General features: G+C 46.7%; 1 pseudogene; it reads left to right on the top strand.

Annotated features, from left to right (window-relative positions):
* The first annotated feature begins 9,037 nt into the window (after nt 1-9,037).
* On the top strand, nt 9,038-11,713 carry LOC146355680 (butyrophilin subfamily 3 member A1-like; annotated as a pseudogene).
* The last annotated feature ends 6,212 nt before the right edge of the window (nt 11,714-17,925 follow it).

Raw genomic sequence — 17,925 nt, 5'->3', positions numbered from 1 at the left:
AGCTTCTTTATTCTACTTTTTCAGCAACACCTCGTCTCCCGTCTGGAAGAGATGGATAGGTGCATCTAACGGCAGTCTCTGTAACGGAACGGAATAAGCTCGTAGCTGTGAAAGAACAGACTGTAGAGAAGTCAACTGATCTCTTAGCATCTGATCACCCACCTCCCACTTGACTTCCTCCCTCTTTCTGCAGTGTACCCGAGGCGGGAACCCAAACATCAGTTCGAAGGGGGACAATTTTATGTCCTTTCTTGGCATCCTTCGAAGCTTCGTTAAAGCTATTGGCAGAGCCTCAACCTAAGTGAGCTTCATCCCTTGTTGGAGTTTGGTTAAAGTCTCCTTGAGGCTCTGATTGATTCTTTTAACCTGTCCACTTGCCTGGGGCCTCCAGGGGCAATGTAAATGCCACTCTACGCTCAGAGCTTGTGCCATCCCCCGTGTAATAACTGAGGTGAAATGTGAGCCCTGATCGGACTTTATAACTTCGGGCAGGGAGAACCGGGGCACCACCTCTTGTAACAATTTAGCAACAACAGTTTTAGCTTGGCAGTTTCTACATGGAAACGCCTCTACCCACCCTGTCATTTGTCATACTATTACAAGCAAATACCTGTAACCCCTACATGGTGGCATCTCAGCAAAATCAATTTGCACCCTCTGGAAAGGATAGTAGGCCTATGGTCGCCCTCCTTTTGGAGGAGGGGGTGCCCTGGGAGGGTTGGTCTTCTGGCAGACTTTATAGGTTGCGGCCAGTCGGTGGGCACATACAGTTATGCTAGGGGAGACAAACAGCCTCTTGCAATAGTCAATCATGGCTGATGCTCCAGGGTGTCCAAGAGAATGGTGAACTTGTTTTAGAACAACCCTCTGCAGGCTCTGTGGAAGAAGCAGTCTTCCATCTGTCATCTGGATCCATCTGTCATCGCAGGGACTTATTCTGTGTTCTTGTGCCATCTGTAACTCAGCAGGGGAGTATGTGGGGCGCTCTTTTCTTTTGGGTAGAATGAGGAATGTTCCTTGGATTCCCTCTTTGGCTGCTCTTTTTGCGGCCTCATCTGCCTTCTGGTTTCCCTGTCTCCATTTTTCCTCTTTTTCTTTCCCATGGGCTTGGACGTGGACAACAGCTACTTGTGAGGGTAGCTGGAGGGCATCTAGAAGATCCACTATTAGGCCGCCATTAGCCACTGGAGGTCTGTTTGCTGTAAGGAATCCCTTCTCTTTCTACAGTTGCCCATGAGCATGCACAACGGCGAAGGCATTTTTGCTATCGGTATACTCGCTTCCTTTTGCTTGCCTGCAGGGCTCTTGTTAAGGCTACCAACTTAGCGGATTGGGCGGAGAAATGAGGAGGCAACCTTTCTTCGTGCACGTTTTTGTCTAGAGGGCCGCTCTTGTGTAGCACCTTCTATCTAGCATATAGCTAGACCCATTTACAAACAGATCTCTGGCTCCCTCTATTGGTTCATCTTTAAGGTCTGGTCGGCCTTTGGTGTCTAGGTCTAATACTTCAAGGCAGTCATGATCTGGGAGTCCTGATCCATTTGTGCCCAGTAATGTTGGCAGTAGTGTGGCGATATTAAAGCTAGAGCAAGCCTTAAAAGTGAGGTTTTCGTTTGTTAGTAAACCTATTCCATATCGGGAATGCCGGGCTGGGTTGAGAAATTTGCTTCCTCCTCCTGATCTCAAAATTTGTGGCACTCTTGTTGTTGTTCAGTCGTTCAGTCGTGTCCGACTCTTCGTGACCCCATGGACCATAGCACGCCAGGCCTTCCTGTCTTGCGCTCTCTCCCGGAGCGTGCTCAAGTCCATATTCATTGCATCGGTGATGCTGTCTAGCCATCTCATTTTCTGCCGTCCCCTTCTTCTTTTGCCTTCAGTCTTTCTCAGCATCAGGGTCTTTTCCAGGGAGTTTTCTCTTCGCATTAGGTGGCCAAAATATTGGAGCTTCAGCTTTATTATCTGTCCTTCTAATGAGCACTCAGGGTTGATTTCCTTTAGGATGGACTGATTTGACCTCTTTGCAGTCCAGGGCACTCGTAAGAGTCTTCTCTAGCACCACAGTTCGAAAGCATCAATTCTTCGGTGCTCAGCCTTCCTTATAGTCTAGCTTTCACAGCCATACATTACTACTGGGAAAACCATAGCTTTGATTAGACGGACCTTTGTCGGCAAGGTGATGTCTCTGCTTCTTACTGTGCTGTCTAGGTTTGCCATAGCTTTCCTCCCAAGGAGCAAGCGTCTTTTCAATGGGTCCTCCCATTGTCATTCTCTCGGCTTTGGTACAGATCAGAGCTGCTGCCGCTACTGCTCTTAGGCAACTTGGCCATCTTCATGCTACGACATCTAGGACTTTGGAATAATATCCCACTGGTCTCTAAGAGGGCCTTTTTCACTGGCAAAGCACTCCTCAAGCTATGCCCTTATTTTCATGCACATAAAGTCTAAATGGCCGGCTGGGATTTGGTATGGCCAGTGCGGGTGGTGACACAAGAGCAGCTTTAAGACTGAGGAATGACTTATTTATTCTTTCTGCAGCGCCTCATGCAGCGGCCGCGCTGTCTCCCCATAGTTTGCTATCCATAGTCGGCAGAATCCGGTCAACCCCAGGTAGGCCTTCAATTCGCGGGGGGACTTAGGGACAGGAGTGTCACGGGTGACTTCGACTCTTTCTTGCCCTAGGCTCCGAGTCCCTTTAGTTAAGTGGTGGCCTAGGAATTTTACAGTTGGTTGGGCCAACTGTACTTTTTCTTTTGACACTTTATAACCCCCCCTAGATGGTTGACTCTGTTTTCTATTAGGCTCTAGTCCTCAGTGGCCTCTGGGGTGGATTCTTCTGCAACCTTTAAAAGGGCCATTTGGTAGTTACTACTCTGCTGTTTAGGGAGCCGTATCTCCATCCTTCCGTCAGGAGTAAAAGCAATCTCAATTTGGAGTTTAGTCAATGAGTCCCTCCCTAGCAATGCCACCGGACAGGAGGGGGTACAGACAAATGCATGTTCTAGGTGTGTTTTTCCAACCTTGGTGAACAGGGGACGAGAGAGGGGCACTTGGGTTGCCCTTCCCTCGACCCCCATTATGGTGGTGAACCCCCCCACCTCCCGTTGGGGGCTCACTGAGGGGGAGGACGGACGGGGCGGCCCCTGTGTCTACAAGGGCTTTGTAGGAGCGGCCCCCAACCTTTATTTTGACCATGGGGTCCCGTCTTGCCTCAGAGATGGCTAAGAGGGGGCCGGGCCCCGGTCTGTCTTAATCTCTTTCTTGTTCATACAGAACTTTCTGCGCTCCTCCCGTATTTTCCCTTCTCTCTTTCTGCTTCAAAGCCTCACAGTCACGCTTCTAGTGTCCCATTTTCTTACAAAAGGCACATTGATCTTTCCCCAGGGGAGATCCTTTCCTTCCCCCTTTCCTTCCCTTTCTAGCTCCCTCTTTGTCAGGTTTAAGAACCGCAGCAAGGAGCTTGGCCTGCTTCTTGTCTTTTTCTTTTTCTTTTTCTTCTTTTTCTCGCCTCTCATAAACCTTTTGAGCTACTTCAACTAAAACTCCTAGGTCAGCTGCCAAGCCTCTTTCAACTTTTTGCAACTTTTTTCTGATGTCCTGGCAGCTATTTCTCACGAACTGAGTCGTGAGGATCCTTAAATTATTTGGATCATTCAAGTCAATGTCAGTATATTTGGTGAAGGCTTCCCTTAGCTTTCGGAGGAACACAGCAGGAGGCTCGTTTTTGTCTTGTTTTAAAGTCAGAACTTTTTGCAAATTGGGGGCCCTCTGCGCAGCTTGTCTCATGCCTGCTAAAATGAGCCAAAAATACGGCATGCCTCTGCCTTTGTGCAGCGGTGGCTAGTCTCCGATCAGACTGTCTTAAAGGCAACACTGCTGCTATCTGATCTTCGGTCACAAGGGGGAGCTCCTCCCTAAGCTTGGCGCGCACCGGCAAGAATAATCGGTTTCTGACTAAGGAAACAAGTGTTTAATAACATCTGTGTGTCGTCCCAGGTAGGATTGTGTGTGAGCCTCACATTTTCTATTAAGGACAACAATGGACTGGGGTCCTCCTCAAAGGAGGGGTTAAATTGTTTCCAATTATACAAGTCAGATGTCGTGAATGGGACATAAACAAACAACGTCTCTTGAGGATATTGGGCGGTAGAGTCGGGGACCTCTCTAATAGGGAAGGTCAATTTTTTCTTAATTATTACAGGGAGGGCCAAGGATATACATTTAATTACCCATGGGGCGGGCCTGCCGCCGAGGGGTGCACAAGTTGCCCACGAATCAATATAAGGGAACTGGTCCCAACTTCCCCTCTGTGCTACTGTAGTTCGCACATCAGATACCAAGGTTGGGTCAAAAGACCCCTCAGGTGGCCATTTGGGTTCTAATACTGGCCATTCCCGAGTGCAAAAAAAGACAAGACGATCCTTTGTCATCTTAGTTCTATAATCTTGCTTAAAACGTGACCAATTGCGCAAACAACACTCCAAGGGCGTATGGGACTTCTTCGCAGACTTAGATTGGGACCCGCCCATGACGGTGGGAATTTCAGTCAGCAATTCTTGCGCTTCGCCCTCCTCTGACCTAGCCCGTCTCCGGGGTAAGGAAATGCAGATCGGGGCTCCCCACTCGCTTCGCCCGTAGGCGTCTCACACAATCACAAACACACCACCGTCCCGCGTTTATCCCTTAATGTAAGCTGTTTCACTTACCCCAAAAGCCTCTTCTGTCCCACCCGCAGCTGCGTCCAGCTGCTTATTGATCCACTGCCGGTGCCTAAAAGGAGTGATCACGTCTCCCTCTTCCTCTGGCGTTGGTCCCCGAGCGCCTCGGCCGCCGCCATCGTGAGGAGAAGGCAGTGTAAACAACCGCCTGTGGCCACTTCTCCTCCGTGGCCCCTCGGCTCAGCGCGAAGGGGACGCGCCCCGAAGCAGGATCCGAGTCACGGCACCAAATTGTTAGATAAAAATAGTCCTTGCTTTCGGTTTAGAAGGAAAGGATGCCAGGCAGGCAGCAGTGGATCCAACACTATTTTATTGAAACGTTTTGCAAAACGGGTGCAGAGCAGTCTGGACCTCGAGACACGTGTGCAAAAGCCTTTTATACCATATTGCTTCTATTGTTCTTACTAGTAACCAATGAAACAGTTAGTACATCGGCTCACCAAGTCAATAGCCAATAAACAGTTAGTATCAGCTTACCAAACTGTTAGTCATGAGCACGTCAGTATGATTTTCTTTTTGCTCTGCCTACATTTTTCGCCACTCGGGCTTTTATGTAACTTGAGACGCCAACAGTTACGGAGTCTCTTTTTCTAACAGAAGGAAATTTTTAGCGGAAGGGGAACCTCAAGGGGAAACAAATCCCACAAACAGCCCAATGAGGGCTGAGCATGCTCAGTGGACATGGAATGCTGGCTGACTCTTGAGAAGAAAAATGGATGGGAAAGGAATGGAGTATCATGGAGGAGGGTGAACAGAATGGAATGGAGTATCTTGTGGGGGATGACTGGAAGCAAATTTTTAGGGGTGAACAGGGGTACTCCAATTTTTTAGTGAACAGGAGTATTCCACAATGCAACATTTTGTTGCAGGTCCCATGTGTTCATATATATCTATATATCTATATATAGAGTGTGTGTGTGTGTGTGTGTGTATTATATGTATATATATGGTACATGAGTACAGTGTACCTCCAATCCTTAATATTCCGTTATAAAATGCTACAGTCATTTCTCAAAATGTATTATTTTTCAATAGCTGATGTGTGGAAGTTCAGGCCGAGGGGGCAAAATATTGCAAGATTTGCCCCTGCGTATGTATCTGGAGGAGCTCGGCTTTGTACTTTGACACCCCTGGTTCAACATGCAAAGGCTGAACAATATGCAAATCAATCTCCCACTCCCACTGAGGAACACATTTATTTGAGTTTTCCCAGTTTTCACTATGATAATGCAAAGTCCCAGTAGTGGTTTTGGTCCCACAGAAAAAGAAGCAGCCATTTTATTAGGCCCGATTAATGCCTTGCTTGGCCCAGTGGGCCATTCTTAGGCCAAACATGATTAGTGCTGTACCCAAACCTGTGTGCCTGACCTCGAGGCCGCTCACAAGGGAGCAGGAGCTATAATCTCCAGATTCCCAGATTCCATTAAAAAGCAAGTCTCTAGCCCTTGTAAAACCCAAGATGAGAGGCAAAATGTGCAACGACTATTCTGCCTCTTCATTTTGTGAGAAACTAGCCTGCTCCCGCCTTTAAGTGTTTTTAGCCAATGAATGTTGTTCAGTCATTCAGTCGTGTCCGACTCTTCGTGACCCCATGGACCAGAGCACGCCAGGCCTTCCTGTCCTGCGCTCTCTCCCGGAGCGTGCTCAAGTTCATATTCATTGCAGCGGTGATGCTATCTAGCCATCTCATCCTCTGCCGTCCCCTTCTCCTTTTGCCTTCAGTCTTTCCCAGCATCAGCGTCTTTTCCAGAGAGTTTTCTCTTCGCATTAGGTGGCCAAAATATTGGAGCTTCAGCTTCAGTATCTGTCCTTCCAAAGAGCACTCAGGGTTGATTTCCTTTAGGATGGACTGATTGGACCTCCTTGCAGTCCAGGGGACTCGTAAGAGTCTTCTCCAGCACCACAGTTCGAAAGCATCAATTCTTCGGCGCTCAGCCTTCCTTATAGTCCAGCTCTCACAAGCCAATGAATGAAGTCACAGCAAATGGTTAACACTCCCACTATCTGGGTGTGTTAACCTTTCTGGGTGCGTTAAGCCTTTTTGGGGTCTTTCCTGTTAGGAAGTAATTGCAGCTTCATTAAAAAAACAAGTTAGAAATCCAGGAATTTCCTGTTGATGGGTTTAGGTAGTAGCGTACCTACCGAAAAGCCTAAGGTAGCAGCAAAGACAGGAGTTCGTGATCTTTCTAACTGAGGTCTTGTTAATATTTTTTTCTGAGTTTATAAACATTAAAAAAAATTACCTTGACAATGTTTGCAGATTATTATAATCATCGTTATTATACTCATTGTAGGAGGCAGGGCTGTGGCTGAGAAAGTGTGGGTTACACAAGGCCTGCAAAGTAGCCCAGTGTTGTGATTCCCATTTTGCACAGGGGTGTATGTTAGCGTAATGTATGACAACTCTGCAGCATAATTCGGTGTTGTTGGTGTTTTAGGGAAATGCAGATGGGGCTGTGCAATAGATTGCAGCAGCAGTGCAGCTGATTGCCAGCCCAGGTGTTACCATGTTTTTATTTATTTATTTATTTATAAGTAATATTTTTATTAAGTAAATAAAAATAAAAAATAAACATGCCTTACAGAGCATTATATCATTGATTTTCCTACCCCAAAACAGATTTTCCAGTTTCATCCGGTTTACGTACAGTAAACGGGCTAGGATCAATGCCAACATTCTTGGGCATAAAATCTCTAAAGAAAACAGGGGAAAGAATCAATACACAGATACAACAAGCTAAGTTACCTTTATGAAAATAATTTTTCAGTGGAACAAGTGGCCACTTTAGACACAATTTCCATTAAAAATTAAGTAGAAAGAAGTTGAAATTATACATGCTAAAACTATTTTTGATGGCATGTATGTAGCACTTAAGCTAAGATGTCTCTGTTGGCTAATATAAATAAGTACTGGCAGTTTAAACAAACAGACAAAACAAATTCAAATGAAATCAAAATATACCTGGATAAAAGTTATGTTTGGAGGTTTTCTACATTTAAATTAGAAAGTGTGCTCATTGAGCTTGATTTGACTAAAATCATTCCCACCCCTCCCATCCCCAGTGTATTACTGCTTAGGCTGCCCTTCTCAGAAATGGGCAGCCTAAGCATCTGCATCGGAGGGAAAGGGGGTTCTCTGCGTTAAAGGCCTTCCAAAATGGAAAGGGCTGTAGCTCAGTGGCGCAGTGCCTGCTTCAGGGGCAGATGGCCCCAGGTTCGAGCCCCAGCAGTATCTCTGGCTTAAAAGGATTGGAACGGAGGTGGGGGAAAGGCCCCCCCACGCACCCCCCCTCACCTGAGCAGCGAGCAGTCGGAGAAGATAGTGACCTGAGCCCCGTCAGAGGTTGCTGGCGATACTCTTAAAGCTGAGGGCTTTGTTATTTGCGCATTATTTACTTATTCAAAATATTCCTTGGCCACCTTTCAGGGCAGGAGCCCTCCCCAGGCGGCATAGAACAATAAAACACATAATAAAAGCCAGTGCGGTAGTAAAAACACAGTAAAAACAGCAGCAAACAATCTAAAAAGCAGCAAATTTGCCGCCCATATGTGGACCAGTTCAATACACAGCATGAATACCAATGGGCATTTCCGCTGCCCCCACCATCTGCTGCTCTCCAGGTGATCATTTGGGGACCCCCAGAGCTGTGGGGTCCTGTACCTGTGCCCTAAGGTCCAGGCCTAGGTGCCCCAGTGCTTAGCAGCAACCATGGGTTCCTCATGAGAGCCAGTGTAGTGTAGCGGTGAGAGTGACAGACTGGGAGCCGGGAGATCTGGGTTCTAGTCCCCACTTGGCCATGGAAGCTCACTGGGTGACTTTGGGCCAGTCACAGACTCTCAGCCCAACCTACCTCACAGGGTTGTTGTTGTGAGGATACAACGGTGAGGAGGAGGATAATGTAAGCCGCCTTGAGTTCCTTGCAAGAGGGAGAAAGGCGGGGTATAAATGCAATAAATAAATAAATAAATAAAATGTCTTGTTTGGCTTCCAGAGGCCTGGCTTTGGGGATTTTGGAGCTGTAGCAAGGGAGAGTCTACTCTACAAAGCACCTCTTCCCCCCTCTGCCTTTCCGTAGCTCCCTCTGTCCTTTTGCTTTCTACCATTTACTTTCCCTTTTCTTTTACTTTGTCCCATTTACTTACCATTTTCTTTCCCTTTTCCTTTCTTTGGGGAATTCTAGATTTGACAGAGATTTGGTCAACATTTGTTTCTCTCCTTCAGGATTGAGGAGAGGAAGTTTGAGAAATCTGTGGCTTTCCCCCCTGCACTGAAGTGGAGGATCTGGGACTTCTGTGGTATAAATCCCGCTCTGGAGGGTTTCATGAAGCAGTTCAAAGGTACCAAAGAGAGGCTGCATTTCATGCTGTGTATTGAACTGGTCCACATATGGGTGGCAAAACTCACTTGAATATTGGCAGGGTTGGAAAAATGGGAAACTTAAGGCACAGTCCTATGCATGTTCAGACAGAAAAAAGTCCTACAACTCCCAGCATTCCCAAGCCAGCATGGGAATAGGACTGTGTCCTTAGTGTTCCAACTGAGAAGACAAAATGAGTTCATTGCAGAAAGGGCTCTGGTTAAAATTGCTCCTGCACATGCATTCTCATATATTCAAACTCCTCTAACATGCATAATTGGGAATGCTGAGAAAATTCCCATTAGGAAAAGAGAAACTTGAACATTTGTAAACAAAGTAGAGTTGGGGGAAGGTTTCTCTCGTTCCCACCTTGCCCAGATCTGTATCAAAATTCACTTAAACCTTTACTTGAAATAAGGAAAAAATGGACAAAATAATGACATCAAATGATTGGGGGGGGGGGCTGTTGTTCAAAGGTTCGTTATGAGCAGAATGGTGTGATGTTTTGTCTGTGTTCACTTTCTTCCCCAGACACTCTGACATCTGGACTGCAGCTGAAGAAAGGTAAGCTGTGGGATATGACACAGCAACAGCATTAACGAAGGGCGGGTGTGGGGGGATTTGGGCCCTGTCAGAAAGTTGTCTGCTTGTATTTCATTGCATTTCCCCAGTTCTGCCCTGGGGGCTCTGGAACAATAAATGAGATAAGGAGGCCATCTACACGGCACCACTTTCAACCTTCACTCTGTCGTAACTGCACAGCATTGCAGCTGAGAATTTACCTCTGCTGCGGTACACATGCGATTTACTGTGGACTTTCCCAACGAGAAAATCTGCTGTGCTCTTTTTTTTACCATTATATTTAAATGCGCAGCTGCACAGGTACGTGAGCCTTCGCGTTTTAGTGGCTGTTTTGTATTTTAGGGGTTCTGTTGTGTCTGTCTGTTCCTCGTTAAGTAAATTGTGGGTGGTCTGTGCCTTCATTACCATGCCAAGTGTCTGGCAGTTCTCCAGCCTGAGGCTCTTGCGATGGTTTGCATGTGCCAAGGCATGAGAGGTACATGCCTACCCATCATTCTGCCATGGAGGCTGGAGCGAAGTTGATCCTGGACCTTCTGCTCCCCCAAGACCCCCTGGTTCTTGGGCACTGACTCCAAAGCAGCCAATGCGAAGATACGAAGCTGCGAAGGAGTGCAAAAGTGTGGTTGAATAAATGAGCACGCCTCTCTGTGCCTCTGTAACTGCGCAGCTGCGAAGGATCGGGTAGGAGTGAAGGGGCACAAGTACTAGGCCTGCCTACAACAAACCCGCCACAAAATGTGAAGTTGGTTCAGGGAAGGGACAGATAGCTTGCAACCACAGGAAACCTGCAGCAAACCAAAAAGATCGCGGCAAAATGCTTCTTTGGAAATTCGCATTTTCCGGGTGAAAACCACGGGTGGCTGCAAAGTGACAACTGCGTCGTATGTCCCAAAGGACCTCGAATTGCTGCCGCCCAGGAGTAAATAGCTCACGTAGATGGAGCCAATGAGGAAAGGAGGATGAAGCAGCTCTATGCCTATCTTCATATATCTTGCACATACAGAGACTAATTCCTTTGACATAAGAACTGTCCACCTGGATCAGGCAAAGGTCTGTCAAGTTCAGCATTGTGTTTCCATCAGTGGCCAGGCCACACACTGGGCATGAAGGCAGTACCCACTCAACTGGTTGTCTGAGGTGGAGAAGGAACTCTGCCAGGTCATCAGACAGGTGGATCTCCTTCTCTTTCTCTTACTCATCAAATCATTGTCAGGTTGTGGGTGCCTGCTGGCCAATGGGATGTTTCTGGCCTAGTAACATTTGTGGACGTAGTTGACTGCAGATATCTGCTGAGATGAATACTGGAGCTTCCAGGTAAAGAGAAGTTGAGTTGTTGTAGCTCTTGTTAGACCTAACCTCTTAACTGGCGTAGTTCTGCTCTAAAGCCATCAAGGGTTGGGAAGTCTTCTGTGACCCCCCCCCCTTTTTTTTAAAGGGAAAGGTAAATCCTGTGATGTGTCTCTAGGCTAAGGACGTAACATTTTGGTAAATTCTATTTATTATGTTTCCTTTCCTCATCTTTCTTCCCTTCTCTTCCTCCAACTGCAAATGTATCTCTGGATCCAGACACAGCAAATCCCTGGCTCATCCTGTCCAAGGATCATAACAGTGCAAGTGTTCAAAAGAAACGTCAAGATCTGCCCAACAATCCTGAGAGATTTGACTTCTATACTTTTGTGTTGGGATGTGAGGGATTCACAGCAGGCAGACATTTCTGGGAAGTCGTTGTGGGGAGTGAGGGAAACTGGGCTGTGGGGGTTGCCAGAAAGTCTGTGAGAAGGAAGGGTGACATCACCTGTGGTCCTGAGGAAGGGATCTGGGCTATGGGGGAGTGGTGAGTACAGCACCTCAGACTCCCTTGATAGCTCTCCTCTGCTCCCAAGTAAGGAGCCCAAGACGATCTGAATGAGTCTGAACTATGATGGAGGACGAGTGGCCTTTTACGATGCTGATACAGTGGCCCTGATCTTTGCATACCCTACAGCCCCATTCTCTGGGGAGACCCTTCTCCCCATCTTTTGGGTGTCAGAAAAAGTCCACCTGACACTCTGTCCTTAAGGTTGTCAAAGCGTGGGGACAGACATATATAAACAGGACCAGCCCAAGACTTTTTGCTGCCTGAGGCGAAGAACAAGGTGGTGCCCCCTTCTCATTCCACGTGTAAAAGTTGACTGGACTGGTAGTTGAAGCTTTCTTCAACACCAGCAGTGGGACAGCATCCTCAACCACACCTAAGGCAGCAGACTAGCTTAGGGGGCACAGGACAGGCTGCTTGGCACACAGCTCTTTCCTCCAACACCTTGCTGCCACCTCTCAGCTTCTGCCACCTGAGGCAACTGCCTCACTCTACCTAATGGTAGGGCCGGTCCTGTATATAAACACACTGGGCTGGATACTTGGATTCATTCACGGCTATACATTCAGATGAAGAATTCATTCCTTCCATACTCAGATTAATCCGTGTATCTTCCTCTTGTGAAAAAAAATTGTCATCTAAAAACTGAAGCTATTGGATTGCTCAATGAGCAATCTCTTTTCCCTTTCTTACTAAAATTATGCTAAAGGTACTGAGATATCTTAAACCTGTAACATCACTGCTGCAGCAGAATAATCTGGATATCTAGGCAGCATTGAAACATATTGATTATGTTGGGAGGCAGTTGCAAGAAATGCAAAATTATACTGTTTTCAACAACATTTTTGAAGCAGCCAAGACAGCATATGAATCTGCTGACCATGAAGCTCCATCAAAACATCTTTGTAAACTCTGCTGGACCTCGGGAAAGCTAATTTTAATAAACGTAAGCACTGATAAGTAGGATTCCATGGCCCAAAACCCAACAGGAAGAGGCGTTCAAGAGGTGCAGGGATGGGGGGATTTGCAGATGACACAAAATTGGATGGGGAAGGGAATATCTTAGAAGACAGAAACAAAATTCAAATTGATCTTGAGAGGCTAGAAGAATGGGCAGAAAATAACAGAATGAAATTTAAGAGAGATAGGTACAACGTTCTTCATTTAGGAAAAAGAAATAAGACACACAAGTATAAGATGCAGGGCACGAGGCTTGGCAAATGTACCTGTAAAAAAGTTCTTAGAGTTGTAATCAGTCGCAAGCTGAACATGAGTCAGTGAAATAACAATGAGTTATTTCATGTCCTATAGTCCTGGAGGACATAGAACAGGTTGCGGTGCTCTTCTGCATGACAATCCTTTAGGTACTTGAAAAGTGCTATCGTATCTCCCCTCAGTCCTCTCTTCTCGAGACTAAACATACCCAATTCCTTCAGTACTTCCTGGTAGGACTTACTTTCTAGTCCCCCAACATCACAGCAGTGTGATGTTGCTGCAAAAAAGTCAAATACTTTTTTAGGTTGGATCAATAGAAGTATAGTTTCAAAATCACAGGAAGTACTAGTTCCACTGTACTCTGCACTGGTCAGTTGTTGTTGTTGTTCAGTCGTTAAGTCGTGTCCAACTCTTCGTGACCCCATGGACCACAGCATGCCAGGCCCTCCTGTCCTCCACTCTCTCCCGGAATGTGCTCAGGTTCATATTCATTGCATCGGTGATGCTATCTAGCTATCTCATCCTCTGCTGTCCCCTTCTCCTTTTGCCTTCAATCTTTCCCAGCATCAGGGTCTTTTCCAGGGAGTTTTCTCTTCGCATTAGGTGGCCAAAATATTTGAGCTTCAGCTTCAGTATCTGTCCTTCCAATGAGCACTCAGGGTTGATTTCCTTTAGGATGGACTGATTTGACCTCCTTGCAGTCCAGGGGACTCGTACGAGTCTTCTCCAGCACCACAGTTCGAAAGCATCGATTCTTCAGTGCTCAGCCTTCCTTATAGTCCAGCTCTCACAGCCATACATTACTACTGGGAAAACCATAGCTTTGATTATACGAACCTTTGTCAGCAAGGTGATGTCTCTGCTTCTTACTATGCTGTCTAGGTTTGCCATAGCTTTCCTCCCAAGGAGCAAGTGTCTTTTAATTTCATGGCTACAGTCACCGTCTGCGGTGATCTTGGAGCCCAAGAAAATAAAATCTGTCACTGCTTCCATTTCTTCCCCTTCTATATGCCAGGAAGTGATGGGGCCAGATGCCATGATCTTCGTTTTTTTAATGTTGAGTTTCAAACCAGCTTTTGCACTCTCCACTTTCACCCTCAGCACTGGTCAGACCTCATCTCAAATACTGTGTCCAGTTTTGGACACCACACTTTAAGTACGATTCAGATAAATTGGATCGGGGTAACAGAAGGGAGACAAAGATGATTGCAGGACTAGAAAGTAAGTCCTACCAGGAAGTACTGAAGGAATTGGGTATGTTTAGTCTTGAGAAGAGAGGACTGAGGGGAGATACGATAGCACTTTCCAAGTACCTAAAGGATTGTCACGCAGAAGAGCACCGCAACCTGTTCTATGTCCTCCAGGACTATAGGACATGAAATAAAAGGTTTAAGTTACAGGAAGGCAAATTTCAGTTGAACATGAGGAAAAACGTCCTCATGGTCAGAGCAGTCAGACCATCAATGGGTTTAGACAATCATGGGAATAAAAGAAGCCATCTTGCAGTAGGGGCTGCAGGGTAGGTATGAAGCCAACCCCGCCACATGGCACGCTGGGTTCAGACATCGCAGGGAATTACGCAAATGGTGGGGGTGGGGGAAGAAGCCACGATGGCTTCTTTTACCCCCGTGATAGTCTGAACAGGGTCAGAGGAACCAACTGCCTAGAGCGGTGATGGGCTCTGTCACTGGAGATATTCAAGCAAAGACTGAGCAGTCATCGGTCGGGGCTGAGGGGGATCTCCACAGCGACGGGCTTAGTTCGCTCTCCACTTTCCTGCAGTTTTTACTGGAGTTGAATCTGTTATGTCTGAGGATACACAGGGCTTGAAATCCCGGATTATCCCAAAGCTAGCCTGGGGCTCTCAGCAGGTAACACGGCAGTTTACCACGAATTGGTTGGGTGGCTACTGGGTGGAGTCTCATCCATGTCATCACTTCTAAAGAGCCTGTTCCCTCCCTCCCACTCGTTCCCACTCTCGCCTTGTTCCGTCCTTTCTGCTGTCTCTGGCAAGTGTGTGTTAGCACCTGCCTCCCCAACCTATGCCTGATTCTGCCCCTCCAGTGTTTTTAATTACTTTCCTTCTGAAACTGCATTGGTGTGGTTGGTGAACTTGGAGCGCTTACTTTGGGTTCATGACGTAGTGCTAATGAGCTATTTCGACGTTGCGGTTTTATGCTTTACTTTTAAAAGAAATTTAGAGGCTGCCCGGAGCACACCTATATCTTGCGGGGATGGCCACCAGAGTTTAGTGGTAGGCAAGGTGAAGTAAATACCATGAGGTAGCTCAGAATACCTGAATGGCCAGTCACAAAATGGCAGAATCATTAGGGAAACACAGGTGGAGGAAACACTGGGGAAACACCCTTTGACCTTGGTCAGTGAGGTCACGGCCAGGTGAAAGACACACCCTTGGGCAGGGCTATTATGCCAGGAGTAAATGCAGAGGGTGGTGCACACCACAACAGACGTGCAGACAAGCCAAATTGAGGAAAACAATCGGACTAAAAGTACTTTCAGAAAAACGGGGTTTTCGGCACAAAACTCCAGAGTGGCTGAGGGATGGCCATGATGTCATGTGCCCCGACTGACCTCCAAATGTGCAATAAATCGCTTGTGGAGCCACCTCCAGGGATGTTTGAAACTGGATTCCTGGGCCTCATCTACATGAGTCTTTTACTCTGGGGCGGCTGCGAGTCAAGGTCCTTCTGGATAGATGACGCCGTTGTGACTTCGCAGCCGTCCGTGGTTTTCACCTGGAAAATGTGGAGTTCCAAGGAGCCATTTTGCTGCAATGTTTTTCGTTTGCTATGGGTTTCCCCATGCTTGTGAGCCGTCTGTCCCTTCCCCAAACCGACTTCCTAACTGTTGAACTGAACAGTTTACTCTTTTTGTATGATGTACAGTCAGGGCCAGAAATATCGGAACAAGGATAACTGTTTTGGCAGTTGGCCTCTGTACACCACCACATTGAAGTTGAAAGGAAACACACCCAGATGGGAGCGAAGTCCGGACTTTCAACTGTAATTCAAGGGGTTTGACAAAAGTGGGGCACTAACTATTCAGAAAGTACAGCCAGTGGCATACACACATACCCATCGTTGGGGGCTCATAAGTAATGGAATGAATGGTTGACAAGCAGCTGCATGGCCAGGGGTGGCCTGTTTCCTGGGTACCCCATGACCAATTAAGCAGAGAAAAGGCCTGGAGGTGGTTCTGAGTGTTACATTTGCATTTGGTAGCTGTTCACTGGAAGTCTCAAGGTGTCCATGCAAGTGAAGGAGGCCATCATTCGGCTGAGGAAACAACATAAACCCATCAGAGAGATAGCAAAAACAGTGGGAGTGGCCAATACAACAGTTTGGAACATCCTGAAAAAGAAGGAATTAACTGGCAAGCTCAGCGACAGCAAAAGGCCTGGAAGACCACGGAAGACAACTAAAGTGGATGACCGCAGAATTCTGCTCATGGTGAAGAGGAACCCTTTCACAACATCTAGCCAGGTCAAGAACGCTCTTGAGGAGGTAGGCATGTCATTGTCAACATCTACAGTCAAGAGACGGCTTTACGAATGTAAATACAGAGGCTTCACAACAAGGTGCAAACCACTGGTAATGCTCAAGAACCGAAAGGCCAGATTAGCCTTTGCCAGCAAACACCTTAAAAAAGCCTGCCCGGCTCTGGAATAAGATTCTTTGGACTGATGAAACCAAGATTAACTTGTACCAGAATGATGGGAAGAGAAAAGTATGGAGAAGGAAAGGAACAGCTCATGATCCAAAGCATACCGCATCATCTGTCAAACATGGTGGAGGCAGTGTTATGGCATGGGCATGTATGGCTGTCAATGGAACCGGGTCACTGGTGTTTATGGATGACCTGACTGCTGAGAAAAGCAGCAGGATGAATTCTGAAGTGCATATGGCTATACTTTCTGCTCAGATTCAGCCGAATGCTGCCAAACTGATAGGATGCCGCTTCATATTGCAGATGGATAATGATCCAAAACATACAGCAAAAGCTACCCAAGAGTTTCGGAAGGCAAAGAAGTGGGATGTTCTTCAATGGCCAAGTCAGTCACCTGATCTCAGCCCAATAGAGCATGCTTTTCACTTACTGAAGACAAGACTGAAGGCAGAAAGGCCCACAGACAAGTAGCAGCTGAAGGCAGCTGCAGTGAAGGCCTGGCAAAGCATCTCGAGGGAGGAAACTCAGCACTGGGTCATGTCCATGGGTTCCAGACTTCAGGCAGTCATTGACTGCAAAGGATTTTCATCCAGGTATTAAAGGTGACCCTTAAGTTTGAAATGATGTTGGTTTGTTCCATTACTTATGAGCCACCAATGATGGGAGGGGGGGTATGCCACTGGCTGTACTTCCTGAATGGTTAGTGCCGCACTTTTGTCAAACCCCTTGAATTACAGCTGAAAGTCCTGACTTCGCTCCCATCTGGGTATGTTTCCTTTCAACTTCAATGTGGTGATGTACAGAGGCCAACTGCCAAAACAGTTATCCTTGTTCCGATATTTCTGGCCCTGACTGTATATGAATATGCTTTAGCGAAAGTTAAAATATTCTCGTATTAAAGATTTCTCTTCAGACTTTATTTTATTTATTTATTAATTATATTTCTATACCACCCAATAGCTAGAGCTCTCTGGGTGTTTCACAACAAGTAAAACCACAAAATACAGCATAAAATGCTTTCCCATGCTGTGTATCGGCTGTAGAGGAAGGGAGAGATGGATGCGTAAAGGAAGCCTGTGACAGAGGGCATTTCTACACCAGCCTAAAATCCTGCATTTAAAATGGGGCTTTCTGCTTCTGTTTTAAATGCAGGATCACAGCTGACTCCCTTTACATGCGCTTCCTTCCCCCCACCCCCCTTCTCCCGATATCTGAGTCTTGCATTACCTTTCATTGATCTCGCTCCTCTTCTTGCCACTTTAACTCTTATCACGGAGGAAACTGAAGAGGAACACAACCGGGTAATTTGATAGCTCGTTATCTGCGATCTATTTAAAAATGGAACAGAGGGCATTTCATGCAGGAGGGTCACGGCGTCATGTAAACAGCCTGCAAACTTCTGTGAAGGAGCAATCTCAATCGCAGGATAAAAGCTGTGTGATGAAGCCCAGAGAGTCAGCCAACCTCTTCTTTGGAACTCTCTCTCTTGCCTGGTAAAACTGTTTCTGTAACC

This window comes from Heloderma suspectum, chromosome 2 (genome assembly GCF_057233095.1).
Source record: "Heloderma suspectum isolate Gila_16-S chromosome 2, 16-S_ref, whole genome shotgun sequence".
In the NCBI taxonomy this organism is placed as follows: Eukaryota; Metazoa; Chordata; class Lepidosauria; order Squamata; family Helodermatidae; genus Heloderma; species Heloderma suspectum.
Note: the sequence above shows the minus strand (reverse complement) of the source record. Positions and strands in the feature narration are given on the sequence as shown.